The sequence below is a fragment of the Melanerpes formicivorus genome, unplaced genomic scaffold (genome assembly GCF_026170545.1).
Source record: "Melanerpes formicivorus ecotype bairdi unplaced genomic scaffold, bMelFor1.0.p_v2 SCAF_93, whole genome shotgun sequence".
In the NCBI taxonomy this organism is placed as follows: domain Eukaryota; kingdom Metazoa; phylum Chordata; class Aves; order Piciformes; family Picidae; genus Melanerpes; species Melanerpes formicivorus.
The window spans coordinates 1,446,120-1,465,277 of NW_027142445.1; the positions used below are offsets into that span (position 1 = coordinate 1,446,120).

The 19,158-nt window shown below is 42.5% G+C and overlaps 2 long non-coding RNA genes across 2 annotated transcripts in view; both read left to right on the forward strand.

The window, feature by feature from the left end:
- The first annotated feature begins 574 nt into the window (after positions 1 to 574).
- LOC137455217 (uncharacterized) lies at positions 575 to 1,906 on the forward strand. Its single transcript, XR_010990804.1, has 3 exons — positions 575 to 808; positions 1,413 to 1,672; positions 1,800 to 1,906. It is a non-coding gene; the product is annotated as an uncharacterized lncRNA (long non-coding RNA).
- A 2,868-nt stretch (positions 1,907 to 4,774) lies between these two features.
- The window catches only part of LOC137455208 (uncharacterized), a 33,163-nt gene continuing 18,779 nt past the window's right edge, over positions 4,775 to 19,158 (forward strand). Inside the window, exons 1-2 of the long non-coding RNA XR_010990801.1 lie at positions 4,775 to 4,878; positions 5,176 to 5,339. This is a non-coding gene — a long non-coding RNA (uncharacterized lncRNA). The remainder of the gene's footprint in view (positions 4,879 to 5,175; positions 5,340 to 19,158) is intronic.

A 19,158-nucleotide genomic window follows, 5' to 3' on the forward strand; every position in this document is an offset into this window, starting at 1 on the left:
ACGCGCCTTAGCGTGGCTGCCAGAGGCGATGGCGCTCTCGTCGTGCTGCCCACAGGGTGCTGGGAGCGTGGGCTCGTAGCCCTGCGTGTGGCGAGAGGGAAGGGGCTGGTCGTGTGGGACAGACAGACTTTGACCCCCTGAGGCATGAGAAGTGTAGCTGTGGAGTGTGGTGGCGTGTCGCAAACTCAGGTTTTACGTTTTGGCAGTGACAAAAAGGCTGCGAAGTAAGACAGGACCCTTAAAAGCAAGGCTTGCCACCAGTTCCCAGTGTGGGTAGCAACAGGGGTGTAAACTCTGAAACAATATTTGTGTCAACGACTGTAGACAGACAAACCTTACCAGAGGATGTAAGAGGTGGACAAGGATTGTTATCTTAGATGAAACTTTCATAACTGCCCTAGGTCCTATTAGCTCAAACTGTGGTTGCTTTCTTTGCATTCTGTCTGTTCATACAAAAATCTCAACTTTTCTCTTACTGACTCAGTAGCCTGAATACTTGGTAAAACTCTTCACGTGGTAGTGCAACTGAAAGAGAAATCCTGCAGACAAAGTTCAGCTGAGGTTTCAGTACATGGACTGCAGTGTAGAGTGAGTGTTGTAACAGTAAATATGTGAATGATGCTGTGAGGAGAGTAAACTTGTTTCATTTATGTGTTCTTGTGGTTTTGCTCTACCATAGTATTGTGTATAGAAAACAACTATTGAGATTTTCATATTGGTGTTTTGTGTTCTTACTGTTTGTTAGAAACACTTAAAAGGGAATGAACTTGTGGCATTCAGAATCAGCAACCAGCTAAACTGTCTTCCGGTAAGAAAAATCCTTTCCTGTGGAGATGCCTTTATTTGCACATATTTGATGTCATTAGCTGCCTAAATTTAACATGGAAAACTTTTAATTTATCTTTTTTAATCTCTGCAGCAACTACCAAGCTTTCTTAATAGTCTGTGGTTTTATATTGCATTAGTCAAAACCCGATACAGTCACACTCAAACTTCATACAAACCCCTATTAGCTACTTTTCCTTGAGTTTTTTAGAGCAATACCCTCAGCAGAAAGTTAAGATCTTCTTCACAGATCAGTGAACCATAACTAGCAGTCTGCTTTTGCAAAAGTGAGAGCAGGAATTTGAAGCTCATTTTAAAATGTCACCCCAGCTGTGTGTTCACTACCTGATGTTTTTCTGGTTTTGTAGCTCTTAAACTTCAGTTTTGTAGGCAAGCTCTTGAGAATACTTTCTCTGTTTGTTTCAGCACTGCTGTGTTTTCTCTTTGTGCTTAATGTTTTTCTCGTTTCATTCATCAACATTTCATATACCTGTTCAGTGCATGATAAAAGGAATGACCAAGCCCTCTTCTTCTCACTTCAAGATATTTTCTGCCCCCCCCCTGCCTTTTTTCCTTTTCTTTTGCAGAATTGTTAGTACCTGTGACATGGTACAGCAAACTCAACTGTGCATGCCCAAGGCACAGTTTCATAGGGCAATCGCTTCTGTGCTGAAGCATTAAATTACTCTGAAGCTACTCTTGCTGGTACTGGATCTGCACATGGTCACTATTCATGCAGCGAGTGAATTAGTAAACAAGAAGCATGGTGGAAGTAATTCCTAACCACAGGAAAGCAGGAATCTGTGGCAGAACTGCCCTCTGTTGAAAATTGTGGAAAGGTGTCTGGGTAAGTGATGGTGAAAAACTAGTGATGGTTTAACCATTCTTGAATTGTACTCATTTTGGTACACATGCTGGTTTAAGTATTGGTCAGCCATGGTTCAAGAACTTCTTTTTCGTGTTCATCCTTGCAGCACTTTTATTCAGTGCACTTTTATCAAGACATGGGGCCAATGAAATATAAGTCAAGCATGTCCTCAGTGTCCTGTGGTCTGCAGTATCACCATTCCTTGATAAAGTGGAGTCCTAAACTGAACGTACACATAGTGCAGACTTACTGCTCCTCAGCACCTAAGAGGCCTGAAGCCAAGTCTGCAGTAGAAGTGGCCACAGCTCTTTTTCATCATCTGACAGAAGCTGGGACTGTTCTGGGAAAAAAACTCCCTTCAGAAAATGTCTGCAACATGCAAGAGCTGGTGGGACAGATACAAAGAGTTTGTTGGAATCAATGAAGTTTGAGAGGCTCAGGGAAAAGTGACAGAGGTAAACAGAGAGGGACCTGGGGGTACTGACCGACAGCTGCCTGAATATGAGCCAGCAGTGTGCCCAGGTGGCCAAGAGGGCCAATGGCATCCTGGCCTGCATTAGGAATAGTGTGGCCAGCAGGAGCAGGGAAGTCATTGTGCTCCTGTACTCTGCTTTGGTTAGGCCACACCTGGAGTCCTGTGTCTACTCCTGGGCCCCTCAGTTTAAGAAGGACATCGAGACACTTGAAGGTGTCCAGAGAAGGGCAACAAGGCTGGTGAGAGGCCTTGAACACAAGCCCTACAAGGAGAGGCTGAGGGAGCTGGGATTGTTTAGCCTGGAGAAGAGGAGGCTCAGGGGTGACCATATTGCCCTCTACAACTACCTGAAAGGAGGTTGTAGCCAGGAAGGGGTTGGTCTCTTCTCCCAGGCAACCAGCACCAGAACAAGGGGACACAGTCTCATGTTGCACCAGGGGAGGTTGAGACTCAAGGTGAGGAGGAAGTTCTTCACTGAGCGAGTCATTCGTCACTGGAATGTGCTGCCCAGGGAGGTGGTGGAGTCACCGTGCCTGGAAGTGTTCAAGAGGGGATTGGACGTGGCACTTGGTGCCATGGTCTAGTCATGGGGTCTGTGTTGATAGGTTGGACTTGATGATCCTCAAGGTCATTTCCAACCTTAGTTATACTGTGATACTGTGATAGAAGCAGAGCATCAGTAGACCAGAAAAGCTAATGCTGAGGCCCCTACATCTGTGTTGTAGGTGGTTGGAGCTTTTATATCAGACTGGGTTTCATTTCTTTCCTGAAACAAAATGTCCCTGTACATCTTGCTCAAAGCTATCTTGAAGGTCGACCACAGTGCCTTCATTAGGTGCTACTTGTGTTTTGTGCAGAGATCAAGCAGAAGATGCAGGTAGTTTTCTCTGAAATGTGTCTAGTTTGTAAGTGCTAAAATAGGTTTGTGATTAATCTGGTGTGCAGGAAACACAGAAAATGGGTAAAGTATATCACAATCCTACTCTTGTGCCAAACCAAAATGCTGAGGTAGATGTAAGAAGTGACATTTCTGTTCTGGCACAGTAAAGCTTTACTCTGTCTGAGCAGAACTGCTCTGTGCTCTGAAAAATGCAGTTCTGCTGCAAATCATCTTGAGGTGGTATAGAAACTAGGAAACCTATCAGAACCATGCTTTCACAGTCCAACACTTTAAAACAATGCTCAGAAAACTGTAGTGAGAGAAAGCATTACCCAGCAGGAATCCCCTCTTGGGGAAGAAGGTGTGGGAGAAAATCCAGTGATAAATCATGTATCTTAAGGCATTAGTGGAGTAAGTGCAGGCCTTAGTGACTAGGGGCATATCCAAGTGCTGGATTAAATCACAATGTACAAAAGAGCACAGGAGGTTAAAAATGAGTTGTGCTTAATGAGGATGAATTACTTTTATCAGTAATGAAAAGACAATGCCAATGGCAAACACTGCAGTTCTCAGCCAAGTGTGGTTCATATCTGAAGCTTAGACAATACTGGTGGCTACCAAAACTTAATTTAACCAAAATAACACTCATCAAAACATCAAATGATTGGGCTATCTTAAGATGAAAAGTGGTGGTCAAGTAGGTTACTGCAGATTTGCTTGGTGAGGCCAATCCATGGCACGTTTGTTCAGAGCTGTGACAGATGAGAAGTGCTTTTAATGGTGTTTGATTGCAAAGGGTAAATGTTTTGTATTGGTCTGACAAATGATCAGAACCCAGCCAGTGTCCTCAATTGTGCCAGGGATGCTAAAGGCAGCCTTAAATGTTGATATTAGGAAGCCAGAGAATACAATTACTCCTCTTCAGAAGGCCCCAGACTTGGCTTCTCATCCACGATCTAAAGTTGATGATCTAAATTGTACTCCCTTTTCCTTCTTAAGGATGGAACAGCTATTCCTCTAAAGATGCCTGCTCTTTAAAATGAGCTGCTGGCCTTGTTCTCTGTTTTCTCTCTTTCTCTAGTTGTGACGTCTTGGAAAGATTCCTTTCTAGCAAACCCCACTTCCATAGATTTGATACAACTGTGGGTGAGAATATGAAAGCTGATTTTGGGCTAATAAAGTTTCAGAAATGAATGCAGGAGCTGTGAAATTTACATGACATTAAACAAAGAATAGTTCAGTAAATGCAAATAAATGCAGAAATGAATGTTTTAATTTGGATTCATGATTCATGCCAGAGGATTACCAGCAAACCATTCAAATGTGGTGATGACATAAAAACTCAATGAGAATAAAAATTCTATAGGCACTAGCTAACTGCTGCCAGTGAGCTAATTTCAGTAGGGGAGGTCAGCACAATGTCTTTGTTCTTTTTGAACAATGACTATTTCAAGGTTTGTCTTTCTTAATTATGCCTCAGAAAGTTGTTTTTCTTGTAACTGGTGTGCTGTTGTATCAGTTCTTGCATCTTACAACGTGACAACCGTGGTCAGTAGATGTATTCCCATTCTGCAAGTCATGGAATGAATTGTATTGAAAATTGACATTACTGATTGCCATTTTGCTTTGTGCTAGGAAAGAGGAGTGAAGATTTTCCTTTTCTCTACATCAGTTTTCCAGTGATTTCAGTCTAACTCCATTTATTTCTCTGTAGGTCATTGTTCCTGTTTTAAGACAATTGAATCCAAAGCATGTCTGAATAAGCTTTCATTTCTGTAGCCCTGGAGTCAACACATCTTCCTATTTTGAAAGTGAGATAATTTAAAGGAGGTAAAGAAAAGTATTTCCTGTTCTGGTTATATTTATACTGTCCAAACAGCTTCCTTGTTTTAGTGTTCTTGGAAATCCCAGTTCGAAAGAGAGTGATCATTACCATCTCTCTGACAGTTGAGAGTACAGTCAAACTTGACATAGTTCTTTTTTTTTCCTTACATTAACAGGTTCTTTGAGAAGCCCTGAACAAATGTGGTTGGGTTAGGGTTTGTATGAGATGTGCAGGTTTTGTGGTGGTGGTGATTTATTTTTTTATATAAGCATCTCATAGTCTTCCCTACTTGGTTTGCTTAGGCTCAGCTAACAGAATCCTCAAGCTGAAAGGAGTGTGTGCCTACTGGATGTGCTCTGGGAAAGCAGATGCTGTTCTCTAACCACTCATGGGCATTCAGACCCCCAACCCAGATGGTGCTTGGAACTCATCTGAAGGATGGACCCCCCCACGACGTGGACTCAAGGTAGGCATAGCTCTGCAAACAAGGGGTGTGGGAAAACAAGGGAAAGGGGTGTGGATGAATGGGGACAGGAGCTGAAGAGCTTGTCATTAAGTCAGACTTCTCATGACTTTGCATGTAGGTGAATGAACCTGCTGCCATGATGGCATCACATTTCTTTGCCCACATGTTATTCTTCACCACTGCCTGCTGTGCATTAGGCAGAAGCGTGTGCCGCCTCCTTTTGTTGTAACTCCTCTTTTGTAGTTCTATTTGAGATGATGGTATGAAAAACTTCTTACCCTGTGCTAATTGCAATGTCCATCCTAATACATCTCATACAAGGGACAAAAGTTAACAGAGCCCTCAGTTCATGAAGTGTTGCTGGCAGGACATGCATGCCCTTAACAAACTATCGTTATGCCTGAGTGGTAAGTAAAGGCAGCACAAACCCAGCAAAATCCTAACTCATCTGAAACTAATGGGAATTTCATCTCCACCATGCCCAAGTTTTGTTTCTGGCTTCTTTATGCATTGCTGGTGGTGCTGGTCTTTGATGTGGATCTGAAGTGAGCCCATGAGGAATTCTATAATGAAAATAATTTGAAGCCATCTCTGACCTAATCTGGCTTGAAAAAGATCAAGAGCTTCTGATATCATTACTGTTGTATAAGGCTGAGCATGTTTATATTTGTCTGGCTTCAATCTGAAGGGTGCTCTGAACTATGTCTGTGGCTTACCTGCACATCCTTACCTACTGAGTTATGCAAGCAGTAAATGCATAGGTGGCTATTGTAACTCAGTGTTAGACTGATCCTTCCTGCACAAGATTTTTCATAGTTTTTGTTTAATTTTTGTTATCTCAGTCTTAGAAGGGTATCTAATCAATATTTATTCTTACCTGTGTGCATGAGTCAGAGCATCACTAGGCCTCTTCATTTTTAAGCAGCACATGGCGAGCTTTGTCTCAATAAAACTGGCAATGCTGGAAATATCATCTGCAGATGTCTCCAAGGGATTTTCTACAGAAGCACCATTACTGCAAAGCTGTACAAGAAACAAAAATCTGATTTACTACTGTTACATTACACCTTTTGTTAGATAGAAATGTGTTTTGTAACTGAGAAATGGAGAAAACTGACTTCTAAGTAAAATATTCCCTGCCTTTAACTCGCACCACAGATGCATGTGATCATGAGATAAAGTGCAGTGTCATCTCCCCAGAAGGGGTAGCCAAGAGAGCAGATAATAAGCTAAAATGTAAAAACCACTGTTAGGAATGGAACTCTTTTTCCCCACTTTCAAAGGTAAAGGCTCAACTTCAGGCTCCCCAAATCTGTGGCTGGCTGAGACCATGGTTGAAGGAGGAGTCTCGGACAGCTATTTACTTAGTTTAGTGAGCCAGTGGTGAATTCTGCTGCAGGCTCTGCTGCCCTTGTCCCACAGGTAGGACAGCAGAGAGTGACACAAGGCAAGGAAACCAGAAACTCTTCTCCTCATTTAATGGGACTTGTCCTTCCAGAAAACTGGTAGAGGAAATCAAAAGGATAAGATCACCAAGCTTTCCCATTTCCTTGAGCTGTATAGAATTTAACATAGAGAAACATCATGTTTTCTATCTAAAAAAAAATAGTTTCTTCCTGATAGATAAATTGCCTGCTGATCTTCACAGCCAGGGACTTTCTCATTAAATAACATTCTGTCTCATAATGTGCATCATTAGAATTAGATAACCCACAACTCCTTGAATTTTTGGAGAGTCCTTGGTATTGACAGAGCTCCAGTACTGGGCAGGACCACCTTCAATCCTCAAATCTTTTGATTCATCTGCAGGCAACCTGATCTTGTACTACCAAAGTGTAGTGAAAAAGAGCTTCCAGTTCTTAGGAAAACTCAACTGTAAGCAATTAGATACAACTGTAAACAAATAGATTAAGTCTAAGAGCCTTGTCTTTAAGGACAATAACCATATACTGCTACTAATGACAGTGCAATTGAATGTCTTTTACTTGGCTAAACATCCCTAACAGGATGTTTAGTATGCAGTGATTTCATCTGACTAAGTGACTTCACTGTGAATCAGCTAGAAAGGCAGATTTCTAATGAAGATTAATAAATTACTATTTATCTAGGCTGTGTGCTTAAGCTCCTGGTTCACATTGAGATCAGTGCTGAGGGCTGTTACAGCACTGACACACAACTGCAGCCTATTGTGGATTAACGTAGCCTCTGTTTTAAATGGGTTATAACCAAGTGACTCTTACTGTGTCCAGTGTTGCTGGCCACCAAAGAAAATGGAAGGAGAAGGATCTGGCTTGTTTGTCTAGCTCCTCATCACTAAGGAGTTTAGTTGTAGCAGTTTCTTGTGCCTACCTCAGTGTTTTTTCTCTAGGAGGTGCACTGTCAACTCAGCATTTTGAGATGTCTTTAGAAGATTAAATCTGTCAAGAAAGAAAGCTCTTCCCTCTCTCTCTCTCTCTCTCTCTTTCTTCCCATGTGTGGTCCTTAAAAGCAAGAAGGATTACAGACCCACATCCACACTTAGCACCTCCAAAGCTAGCCCTATCTTCAATGTTTTTGTGCACTGGTTAGAGGTCAGCTCAATTCTTTACAGGCAACAAGGCTCATTCAAAGAAGTGTCCCCCCAGTTCAGGCATGAGAAATATTTTTTTTCCCTTTCCCAACCCTTCTCTGCTGAGTAAAGTTACACAGTGTATATAATAACATCCATGCATTTAAGATGTTCTATCATCTTGTTATCAGTAGAAGTTATAAATCAGAGAATTCATCACTTCTAACTTTGCTCGTGGTACTGTATATGTCTGCTGAAGTGTCTCTGTGGATAAGGCATGCTCTGTGTGGCTAAAAGACCCAGAGAATGATGTTGACATCAGTGAACATAAATGTATCATCAAGTTTTTCTGTAATAACACTTTTCAGCTGAATTGGCCATGCTGTGACCTCTGTTAAATTTATGGGAATGAGAGATTTGAGGCTACTCCTTGGACTTTCAAGTTCTTGAATGATTGTGAGATGAGAAGAATCCTTTAGGGATCCCTTCACTCTAAAGTGCTGCAAGTCAGAGTTTCCTTGAGTCTTACTACTGATACGAAGAGTTATGTTTGGACTTGCGTAACCCCGCTGTTATCTCTGACAAAAACCAAGATGTGAGCCTCTGTAAACCACACCTGAACAGCTAAGGATTCAGGAAAGATGTTTAAGTACAGTGAAGATTGGATTCTGCCAGGTCTTAGATATCTCAGCGTAAGAGTTCAAAGCAATGAAAAATAACTCGATCTTTAATCTGGCAAAACCAGAGCAGTCGTTTAAAAGGATGTGCCTGTGCCATCTAGGTTCTGTGTTTAGTGCATCCCAACCTCTCTCCTGATTTTTGTGTAGCATTTCTGCAGTGGATTAAGATTTTGTTTGTTTGAGACTAAACACTTCTCCACTAACTCTGTACAAACAACAGCATGGTGCACAAAAAGCAAGAGTCAATTGAATTGTACAGAAACAACTCCTTCTGTACTGAGCAAAGAAGTTAGGACCGTTCCAAATAGCCCTGGTGTCTGGCATTAGTGAGATGTGGAGTTAATTGTAGTCACTGGTCAAAGGGATTTTTCTGGCAGCAGTATGGTCACTACCACAAACAAATCTCTGTTGGGCGAACTGCCTTGGCAGCTCTGATGGAGATGATCCCTTCTGTGTCCATTTCATCCCCCTTAACTGTATTTTGCTGGCCTTTCTTCTCAAAGAACTTGGCTGTGCGGCGGGAAAAGGACTGTTTCCTTGTGTTGTCCTCTCTGCCACTGAATATTGAGTCTGACAGTGGTTTTCAAGGGTGAGGCAAAGACAGTGCCAGAAAGCACCTGAGCAAGCTGATTTGGGGAAGATCCTAGGGGAGGAATTAGGCAGGAAGGAGACAGTGAGCTGAGATTTTGCAGCACAGGTGAGGATGTGGAGAAGAGTTGTAGAAAGTCTCACGTCTGAGTTTCACAGGTGATGAGAAAAAGGAACATTTCCTAGGGATCCAAAGAAGCCTCTGTAGCTACAGATGGTAGTAAGTTTGGGAAACCCTGCTGGACTGAGAGTAAGGGAAGGAAGAAAGGCTGTGCCATGCACAGGCATAATGAGCAGGGAGGAGAATTGTTTGCAATTTCCATGTTTCCCATAGGAGAACCAAGCTTTCTGCAGTCCGATAACACAACCTTTGAAGATCAAAAGGCTGTTGGTGGTTTTGGAGTGCTTGAAGTAAAAGGTAAAAGCACCTCCATCTGACTTCTCTCAAGACCTTAAGGTCTTGTCACAAGGACATTCAGATAGAAATGTGGGCTTGGAGAGACAGTTGCATTTTGTACCACTGAGGGTTTCTTTTCCCAGAGCTATCTTACAGAATGTTATTTGAATTCCAAACTGGGATATCTGGGGGTATGTCTTGAGACTGAGCTTTTGGTCTGCTGAAATCTTGCCAATGTGTTAGAGGCAAGATTGAAGCAAACAAACATTTGAAGTTTACAGCCAATCTGAGCTTAAAAACCTGCAGTATACCATTTTGTGTCCTTTACCATAGCTAGCAAATCTAATGTGCTTGTTTATTGTATTGTTTTACTTTCAGACCTAGTCTAGCTGGGAATACTCCTGTCAGCAGAAAGGAGGATTTTCCCAGAAGTAATAGTTCATTTAAAAAAAAAAAACCTTGCCAAAGGATATTTCTTTTTTCCTAGGGGCTTTTGTTAGAACTGGAGGCCATCATGCAGGTTGTATAGATGCATCCTTTTGTGGACTGCTGAGTTACCCCAGTCAAAGAGTTAGCATGTATAGAAATGAAATCTCAGGAATGAAACATATAGGACCTTATAAATATGCTGCTGAAACCCCAGTTGTATAAATGCTTGTGATAAAGTACTCTGTCAAAGGTCACAGAACAAGTCTGTGACACTGTGAACTCAGCATAGATCTTGTTGCAGTACTAGGGCTTAAATTTTGGCAGTAGCAAGCAAGGAAAGTTTATGAGTAAAGACCTCCTAGGCAGTAGCTAATAAAAAAGGGAAGGACAGATGCTTCCCAAACCCTTCCTGGCTTTGGGAAAAGACCAGTGGAAATGCTGATCCTTAAGGTAGCTCCTAGTTAGTATGTGTGTAAGCTGGAAGAATCAAATCTGAGCTCTGGTGATCTGTATGTTGTCACTGTTTTCACTGAAAACAAGGTTCAGGTGTGAGAAACTGGCCATGGTGAGGGTTTGCTAAGCACTGGCAGAGGTTTGGTGTGCATTAAATTCAGGAATATGGTTTGCCTTGAAGAAGATGCTCAAGAGGTATCTCTCTACATGTGTGGACAGAGATAGCAAATTTCTCTTGGGCAAAATAAGTAAATTTGGTCAGATAGTGTGTGGCAATGAGATTCTTTGGCAAGTTCCCTAAGATCACACATGCTATTCTCTGCCTGGCTGAAGGGGTTAAAGAGTTAGTTTGACTAGAGCACCTGCTGGCCTTGCTGGAGATGATTGCTTTGTTTCTTCTTTTATGATTTGTTGTGGTGCTTGTCAGCAGAGCGATACTGAATCCTACCTCTCTGGTTTAAAGACAACTTTGTGGTTTTAAGCTGGAGTTATTTGTTTAGTTCTTTTAAAGTGGCTACTCAGGGGGACAGACCTGAAAAGGCAAGAGATATTTAGGAGCACCTTTTCATATAACTAGTCAACAGTCCTAACCAAGCCATCCAAGTAATCAGCCTCATAGTGTCACTGCATTGCACATCAGGTGCCTGACAAGTTGAATACTAACTGCATCCCAGAAAATGTCTGCTAAGGAAGGCTACTACTGAAAATAACTTTCAGACTTGGTAGCAAGCCTCACACAGGGCTGAAAGCAAACTGCTCTTCGTATATTGCACTGTAATCCAGTCCTTGCAGCTGTTAGGCACTGTCATAAATACTGCAGGAGAGCAGTGCAACAAAGAGCCATTTAATGGTGGGTTTGTCTCGGTGAAGGGGGGGAAAAAAGTCAGTATGGAGCATAAAAGAAGATTTTCTCTCGATGTGATTTCATGCAGCATAACTTTCCAGCTTCTATTCAAAGTCCTACTGACATCCTGGTAGGCAGTTTCAGTCAGCAGTGCAGGAACTGTATATAAACCCCCTGTCTTTATTGCTGATGAGATTTGTGTAAATAACTTGCTAGAAAACATATTGAAGATACATAATTCCCTACTAAATATGAAGGCAGATGTCAGGTAAGAACTAAATTTTACTAGGCTTCCTGCAGTGTGCTCTGCAGTGGCTAAGTCAAATAATCTGTACGTAGGATATTTTGGGCATGTTAGCTTCTCTCTGCAGTGTCAGCACTGGGTTCTGTAATAGGAATGTGTATGCAGGGCATATTTGCTATCTTGGGCATATTATTGGTTATACAGTACTGACTGAGAGCCAGATATCCCTCAGATATGCTAACTTACAAGGCCAGCTCTTCCCTCTCTTCCCACCTCAGGATGGTGTGGAGGTGGCAAACTCTACCAAGAATCCTCTCAACACGATTGTCAGCATTAGAAGCACAGCCTATATCTATGCCTCAGGAATAAACAGAAGTAGAGCTCTTCCCTAAAGTAACCTAACCAGAATCCATTCTCCCCTACTTTTTATTGTTTGATTCACCTCTGTAAAGCTTTTCAGCATTTATATTCATTTTACACTGTCAAAAGCTGAATAGGAGTAAGATAACAAATGGTTCTGGTAGCAGCTGTCACCACCTACTGTCTGTGTAGAGGTTATCTCCTTGTCAGCTGCAAAGCTCTAGTGCTTTACAAATGTTTTTGAATTAAGTTTGGCATTACAGCCCTGAACCAAGTATAGCTGGACCCTTTTTCAGGATGTCAAGAGCATAGTTGAAGTGACTGAGGTCAGAGTAGACAGGGAGAGCCCAGAGAGCCTAGCTTGCAAGTCCTCTATTCTAATCACAGGCCATATTCCTGTGAAGTGGCAAGTGTCTCTCTCTTTGAAACTTGATTTGAGCAGCAGATGCTGGCTTTTAAAATCTTTGCAGCAAGCATCTTTTTAGCATCCTGTATCATGGAACAAGTCAATCCCTCATCTGCACAGCAAATGTTAGTGTTGGGGTTAGTTGTGGGGATACAGGGCATCTGTCAAGGTCTGTAAGACAGCTATACTCTTGGAGACACTGTTTTCAAAATGCCCTAATGCTACCTCTTTGAAAGCAGCCTTTGTCTGTAGAATTTAACTATTTACCAGATTTAACATTACTAGAAAGAGAGAGCCTGATGCCATTATTCAATTTCATTCTGCACACAAGCAAACAGTTTATCAGAGTCAGTTCCCAGCAATTGTAATCCAATGTTTTGTTATCTTACGTTGTTTAAGTAAAGAGGGAGAAAGATACTGTAGATCCATCTGCTAAAATGTTTAAACAAGTGGTGCTTGTTTGTGCTTATGCTGGTTTTACAGCAGCATTATGGAAACACGACAGGGGAACTAAAATCTGATTACGTCTAAGTCCTTGCCCATTGTGTGATTATGATGAACCATGATTTCTACTGGCACATGATGAATTACATGGCCATAATACAAGGGATTTCCAATATAATGAACTGAGATTAGCAGCACTAGAGAAATCTGGGAATAATGATACAAGTTTGAACAATCAGTTTTACTGTAAATGCTGCTAGCTCTGGCTTCCAGGAAACAGGACGCTGGTGGATAGAACTGTGACCTACCTGCTGGGGTTTCCTACACCTCCTTTTTCTTCTCTGCTCCTGTGAAATTAATTGCAACCTTGCCAAAGTGCTAGGAACTCCCTCTTTTACTCTTTTCTTGCAGTATACTGATAAAACTCAAGGCTTTCTAAACTGTCAAAGGTCTTTAGATAGCTCTTTTGGGTGGGCGCTCAGCCTGAATCTGGAAAGGCCTCTGCTTGTGAAAACAGAGAAATATCTGCTTATTGAAGAAAAGGTCTGTTTAAGACAGCTCAAGTTTGAGCACTTGAAGGCAGGAAGTAATGAAAATCACAGATTAGTTTCAAAGATCATAGCCAAGGTCATGTTATTTCTGTAGTATCTGAGGCAGGCAGGAATTCTTTCCTTCCACAAAAACACAGCTTTTGGACTCTCAGCTACTGGAGAGAAAGACATCTGTGTCCAGGAGGTGGTTCCCCACTACTGAACCTGTGCTTTCTCACCCAGAAATGAAAGGGTTTCTACACAAATCCAGTGGCTGTCTTTTGACTTTAGAGAAAAGAAGGGAAACAGAGTGCATGTTGGAAATGCTGTGGGGAAAAAGAAAAAGGACACTGAACCGGAGCTTTTGTTTAATCAAAGGGTTAAACACTTCGTCCAGTAGTGCATGGACAGCTGGGGTAGAGTGGGAACCTCCCCTGATAATTGAGATATCATTTGTCTCTGGTAGAGCTGGGATTAAATGAACAAACAAACCAGAGTTGTGGGATTTTTTTTGTTTGGTTGGGCTTTGGGGGAGGTTTTGCCTTTTCTGTTTGTGGGGGTTTCGTTAGTTTGTTTTCACTGTCTGGGACTTAAATTCCCCCCATACATAACTACAGGTGAAGATCTGGAGAAAACTACAGAATCACCTGGGATTCTTTTTTCTCTTTTTTTGTTCAGTCTGGTACCCCCTTCCTGCTGTGATTTATTTATGGTTCTCAATGTTCAGATTTTGTGTGAAATGACATCTCCTGAAACCATCCCCATCCCAGGTTTGTGCTTCTTGCTCCCTTTGGTATTATTGTATCTAGTCAGTACAATGACAGCCTTTCATTTACTTTGCCATGGTGATTGTACTTTGTTCATCTCATACCTTCAGAGCTGTTGAAAGGTGCTCCATGGCTCCTGCATAGTTTCTGTGTCCGTAGCAAGCACGGGCTTGGTCGATGGCTAACTTAAACTGTCTGCTAATGCGGGGCAAAGCGCGGCCATGCGGTGCCGGTGAAGGACCGGCTTTGCCAGAGTCACAACCTGCTGATTGTGTGCTGGTAGACAGCCTAGCCTCAGCGAACTCGAGGGAAATGTCCTCCTCATCGGTGTAGACCAACCTCTTTTCGATGCACCTTAGGTTATGGGACAGCTGTGCTAAGTTGGAATCACTTTCCTCAGCTGGTTTGTCATTGGTTTCCAATGTCTCTTTACAACTTGCTTTGACTACATCATTGCTCTGCTTTGATCTCTTTCTCTGTGCCTTGTTTTCTGCTGCTCCACATCCAGGGGAAAGTATGGGAGTATGAGATCCAGGTATTGGGATGGACTCATTGCCAGTGTTTAACTTTTGTACCTTTTTCTCAGTTGGAGTTTCATAGTCGTCTAATTTCCGTTTACGACTCACTTGGACTGTGTCATCGCTCTGCTTTGTCCTCATTTGTCCTCTGTCATTGTCACCTCTTTCATTTGTCCTCTTCTCTGCCACTTCCATGCTCTCCTTATTTTCTGCTGCTCCAATCTGTGGGTGCAGTATGGAAGTATGAGGCAGATGTGTTGGGATAGACTCATTGCCCGTCTCTGATGCTGTGTTTTCTCTATTCTCAAGTGTTTTTTCATCTATGTCTACTCTACCAGCTCTGAGTTTGTATTTCCATATTGCTGCCATCACTGGAACATGAAAGTGCCCTAGGAGAAAACAGAGAATATTAAGAATACTCCTACTATGCAATGCCCAGAATAAGCATGCAGATTGTGGACACAGTGCTGAGAGAAAGCTCTTCAATAGTTAGTGATTATCAGACTTGCTGTCATTACTCTTTCCTGTGTAAATGTTAAAGCCCCTTAAATCTTTTTGGTAGTTCTGGGTATTGGCTGTTTGTTTGTGTTAAGCAATGCCAGTGTACCAGTCTCTTACCCCTGCAACAAGAGAGGAAAAAGCTGGCTTTTAATAAAAAAGGAAAAACCCAACCCCACCTCTGTGACTCTTTGACTTGCATTGTGTGTTGTTGCAGGGTGTAGGAAAAACATCATGGCCTGATGTTTGAGAGCTGGTAAGCACAGGAACTGCCATCAGAGGTGGGGTGGGGGTATTAAAAAAACAGGCAGATTTGTATTACAGAGTAGCAAGAGCTCCAAGTGGAGTCCCAGCTTAGGCTGGGAATTTGGGTTCAAAGCCATTTCTTCCTAAACTGTCTGCAAAGTACACTGAAGTGCTGCTACTCAGAAGCAACCCTCCCCTAGTAATGAACAGCCTAGTTTTCAGTTTGGGGAACCTGTAGCAGATCCAGACTGGCATAACAAGGTGCAGAATTAGGTCCATAAACCTCTTCTCAACATCCGTTCCAGTACAATAGGGAAGGTGACATGACCTGCATTTTAAACTCCTAATTGTGCTGAGAGTCAAAGCAAATGTTGACTTTCATCTGCCTCTGCTGACTCCAGAGTGAAAAGGTGGAAGGCACAGGTAATTCTCAGTTTTTCCATCACTTCTAAAAAGTTTAATTGTAAGGAGTTTAATGATGGTCATCTTTCAGAATGGTTTGTTAAGCATAAGTGCTCGGCCTTTAACCTTGTGGTATTGTTCAGTAGACCTCCATTTAGCACCAGTTTAATGGCCTTGGCTACAGGTACAGACTGTACAGAGGAAAGATACATGAGGAATGCATTTCTGTTCAGCCAGAAACAGGTTTGAAACGATAAGCAACTTGTTGAGTTTTATTGAGGAGCCTACAGTATGTGTTACTGTGCTGGTAAAAGCTGCCAGAAGGTGTCCTAGATGCTGATGGAATGTTTCTTGCAGTGAACCTTTACTGGTTACAGCAAGGGACATTAGGCAGTGGGCAGAAATTTAGGCAAAGGGGCAAAGGGAGGAGGCAAAGGCATTTTAGGCCACATCAATACTGAATTTTAGTGTAAATCTTTCAAATCTTTGTCATGCTTTGTCCCCTTACCTGGCTAAGCCAGGACTGTCTCCAGCTCTGACTCAGGGAACTTGTTGATTTTGATGTTTGTTCACAATCCTCAGGCTGAAAACTTTTCTCCACAGGCAGTTCTGCTACAGTAACTTATTCCTCCTTCTACACCTGTAAAAGAAGGAGCAAGAGGTGAGGGGATAATTGTGTGATTGAAGGTCATTTCAGCAGAATTTTTCCAGCAATGTGCTGAGCAATCAAAACTCCTACTGAGTTCACTGAGGATGGAAAACCACTGGCCCTTCCCAGATAGTGCTCAGCACTTGTCAGAATAGAGCTCAAAGGAATCCTATTGATAGCAAACTCTTTTGAATGGCAGCACTAAAGCAGCTGGGAAAGGCTAATGTCCTTGCATCTGGCAGCAATTTTACCTGTTTGTAAGACATTCAATCCCTTGTTAAAACAAAGCATAGCATAGCCTAAAGATTGGAAGCTGCATTTTTCAGTGCTGGCTTCAGCACTAGGTAATTGAGGAAAGGATGATTTCTCTTCCCTGTGCAGTGCAACAGCCATAGTCCAGCTAGCCCCAGCACCAGCTGAGGGAGTGAGCATGATGATTTTGGTGCCATGTCATGCCAGCATAGCTGTCACATAGGGGATCTGTGATGGCCCTCCATGTGGTCCTGCAGTATATAGCTAGACTGTGTTCTGGAGGAGGAAGAGGAGATTTTCACAGCCCCTTGGATGGGCTGTTGACTGAATGCCCTATAGAACAATGAGATTTGTGTGTCTACATCAGGTAGAAGTTGCAGGAGTTTTCCTCTGAGCAGTGGTATAGTACTGAGGAGCCCTGAAGGAGAGAAGTGGTCTCTTCTCCTTACCAGAAGGCTGACAAAGGCAAAGGCCTATGCCTGATGTGTGTGTGTTTGATATCAGTGTGAATGGGAAATTTTCTGGACCAAAGAGTTTTGCTGTGAGGCTGTCTGAAGAACTTTAAAATAATCCACCATGGAGTAAAAAGTAGCAGAGAACCAACTGTAAAATACAGACCAATAATTCTTTAATCACTTATGGACTCTCTCTGCTGGACCAACACCTGAAATGAACTTTGCTCTATCAACTAGATTCATACTGCTGTTATTGTATTTTTGGGTATTCCAACTGATTAAGGTGACTTTGGGCTGTGCAAGGGAAGCACTGTTAGAACTCAGGCAGGCTCACTCCAATCACTGCCTCAATAAAAAAAACTTGCAGGGAAAAGCTTTTAGAAAATCATTCTCTTTGTCAGTTAAGTATTTTCCTGAGGCTTTGGTTCAAATGTCTAGGTTTTCTTTTGGAAGCATTTACTGTGAAATGCTTCTAATGAATGGCTGTGCTGGAGGATCTAGGTAGACAATTCAGCACTATGGTCAGGGGCTCTGAATTTATGAGCTCTCAGGAATGATCTTCCTGATCAGTCCTAAGCAGATTCAGCTTTCTGCATATTTGAGGGTTAATCTTTGCTAAGAGATGTCTGTCCACGGCACTGCCAGCTACTCTAGCTCAGTATTTTGTTGGGGCTGTCAGTAAGGAAACCACATCTCTTCCAATGGAGAGGCTTGCCTGACAGCGAATATAGATGCCAAAGGGACGTGAGATCAGTCATTTGTATTTTGAAATCTGCCTTTGTCTGTTGATTTCCTTAGATATCTAAGACAACCTTCTTGGGGAGAGTGGCCTGCCTACTAGATAAGGTAAACTTTCTTATGTGAATGATCTTATGAACCCTATTACTTACACTTTTTGTTCTGTATCTAGTTTGATTCTGCTTTCAACACCTTCTCCTATTATGTCACATCAGATTAGAGAAGAACCTGCTGATAAATCACAGTGGCACTTCAGCTGGCACCTAGTTGTTAAATTCTTTGCCAGTTCTTTGATGAGCCCTTTTCCCTTCAAAATCTAAACTTTGGTTTCAACCAAGAAAGCTTTTGCCTTTCCAGTTGTGAAGTAAACCTTTCTAAACCCCAAAGGCTGCAGTGCTATCTTCCTGAATCTGCATATAGCAAGGCAGAACCCCTGGGCTACATTCAGCATGAATTTCAGTGGAGTGACAGGAAAGGAATTTCTTCTAGTACTTCTCAGAGGGGATTAAGCTGCATTGAAACTGGACCATTACATTGCCGTTACCAGTTCTTTGGGACAGGAATTCTGTGGGGCTGCAGTTCAGGGGAAAAAAGTCTGTTTCCCAGTTTCTGTACAGTCATGCAGAAGTCACTGTTCCTGAGCATCACAGTTGCCCTTTCTGTCAGAGGCTATGGAGAAAGAATTCAAGGAGAGATTGCCCAGCGCTGGCCTGTTGAATCAGACTCTCCATGGTTTGAAGGTCTAGAGGGACCACAGCAGCTGGGAAGCAGGGAGAGGACATGATGATAAAGTTTCTTACTCAGAAGCAGGTTCCTTACCCTGACTCTTCACCAGCAGTCCAAGAGGACCCATATGCTGATACTGAATGTACCCTGTGAACATCTTCCTAAAACTCAGGGACAAATTAGGCATCAGATCTAGAGATGGCAATAATTCTCCCTCCCTGCCCCCAACCCCAATCAGAGCTGGCAGAGACTTCTATTGTGACTGTTTTGTTTTGTTTTCACTTCCTCTGCACCATAAGGTCCAAGCTGCCTCAATGAGGATGGTCTGGCTGTATCTCATCTGCTGTCCCAGAATCTGCAGTTTGTGCTCTCTGCTGTGAATGTCCAGGTTGCATGGTTTTCAGAGGTTAACATCACAACACTTTTCAGCCAGAGCATCACTGTCTGCATCATCCATGCATTTTGTGCACAGATAGTCCATCTGTCCTTCCGTGAGCTCTGCTGGCAACCGCAGAATTGTGTTGGCCTGTACTCCCCCCAGGCTAACTTACCCTGCTAGGAGATCCATGTAATGGCAACTGCTATATTAATATGCTCCTTAGACAGTGATGGGACTTTTCTAGGAAGTTATAGGAACCAAACTCT